Here is a 2,140-nt window from a genome sequence, read left to right as displayed (position 1 = left end):
ATGTATGGCTTGTATCTGAATTCTAGCTGAAGTCAGGTGGGATACTTACCTAGGAAGGATACTTACCTTGTCACAAAGGAGGTAGGGGAAGGCAGATTCACGAGCCACAGGGCAGCCTGGTCTACATAGAGAGACCGGTGGCGCAAGCTGGCAGGATCTGCCAAAGGAGGCAGAGGCAGGAGGACCACGAGCTTGAGGCCAGCCCGGGCCACACAGAGAGACCCTGTTTTAAAGCAGATGGCAACGCAGCCCAGGTGGGCGCCGGCCCGGAGCCGCAGCCTCAGCCCGTGCCAGGCTGGGGCAGGAGCCCGCAGGGCCGGGCTGCTCGCAGTGGTGGTGCCTGAACCTCTCAGCGGCTGAGCGGTGACCTCCATCCTTGCACGCGGCTGTCCGGATACAGCGACCAATCCAACCCGGGCCCCCAAGATCTGTTTGTTACAATGGTACACCTCAAGACACAGAGAGACCCAGCCTTGAGACGCTAACTACCCCCAACCCCCTCCGCTGCTCCGGCACACAGGGACCCCAAACCTAGGACAGCAAGATCCTCTTGCTAACGAGAAGCCGCAGGCACCCCTAAGCCTCGGAACCTGGGCGACCAAGCCCCTTGCGATGCCAGCGTCTCAGCTCAAGGCGGTGGTGGTGCCCTGAGCCCCTCTCGGGCCGGGCAGACGAAGATCGACTGAGAATCGCCAGCTTGTAATTTATTGAACAGCCACTAGATGGCGTGTGCGGGCAAACATGGAACCTGTGGACATGTGTACTGTTAAGGCAGCAAGGTCACTTGGGAAATGTAGTTCCACGTAGGGTCATGCATGAGCACTGTTAAGGCCGCAAAGTCACTTGGGAAATGTAGTTCCGCGTAGAGTCCCGCCTGGGGAGAGCCCGGTTAGGGCATCGGGAGGCCCCAGTCTCAGACCTTCTCAGGGGCCGAAGAGCACTTGGCACCGCCAAAAGTTTCTTCTGTCCGTGCTAGTCCTGCTTGCTCCGGCCCAGTGCGAGGGGGGGAAGGGAAGCACCCCCCAGCACTGAGTCAGCAATGCGCACGCCGACCCAGCCAGACCAGAAAGCGATCACTCTCTGAGATCACTCTCTGAAGGCCCGTCTCCCAAGCCACGCACGCATGGTGGACATGCTCCCAATCTAGTGTTGAGTGCACACGCCCGGGCAACCCTCCCCCGTGAGTCACCGCCAGTCCGCCAAGAACCCCCGAGCACACAGAAGCCCAGTGGAGAGGGGGAGGGGAACGCGCGCTTGCGCGTGGAATCCCTAGCCCCTCCTGTGACTACATGTGCAGTCAACAGCCCACGTGGGTCAAAGACGGCCAGGGCAGAGGAAGGAAGCTTTTACTGCGTGCTCTAGGTCCAGGTTCTGGCCGCGCCCCTGCCGCAGGGCCAGTGCCCAGTGTAGCCCAGCCGCCAGGCGGCCCGTGAGGCCTTCTCGGGTGACCGTGGTGGTCTCTGCACAGGGCCCCTTCCTGCCCGCCGCGCCTGGCAGCGTGCGCTCCAACCCCAGCTCTGGCAGCCGCGTCTACCTCAGATGCCCGTGGCGACTAGTGGGCCTACCGAACAGCCTGGGAGCCGCTTCTCGGTGCTCACTTGCTTGTCTGCTGAGACCATATTAATTTGTTCGAGTCTCAGAACGGAGCACAGAAAAGGAAAAACTTATTTTGCACACTCAGCAGAGAAGGCGGAGCCTCCGCGGCCATGCCGGCCATGAGAACAGGGGCGAAATGAACACGCAAGACAACAAAATCTGCATTCATCTGACAAACACGAACATTGAAACATGTAAATAAGACATAGTCCCAATGTTTCCCCGTAGCTACGTCACTATCTGTGCCCATTTGGGCTCAGATAAACCCGCGGACCCTGCAAAACCTTGGCATCCTGGCTAGCCAAATCCCAGCACATAGCTGCATTTCCCAGCGAGAGCAGATCCGCCGCTAATCCCGGCACTTTGGCCGATAAACCCAGCCCTTACGACTGTACATCTAGCAAACAATATGCTGCCTTATCTAAAGAGAATTCAGAATAAGATTACTCCAAGCCAGCCCCACGTTGGGCACCATCTGTTGTCAGCCAGTGCCAACATAAATGAAATAAAGGGTTCTTCTGGTAATAGGAGTAAGAAATAGATA

This window comes from Mastomys coucha, unplaced genomic scaffold (genome assembly GCF_008632895.1).
Source record: "Mastomys coucha isolate ucsf_1 unplaced genomic scaffold, UCSF_Mcou_1 pScaffold20, whole genome shotgun sequence".
Classification (NCBI taxonomy): Eukaryota; Metazoa; Chordata; class Mammalia; order Rodentia; family Muridae; genus Mastomys; species Mastomys coucha.
This window is presented reverse-complemented; position numbering follows the sequence as displayed.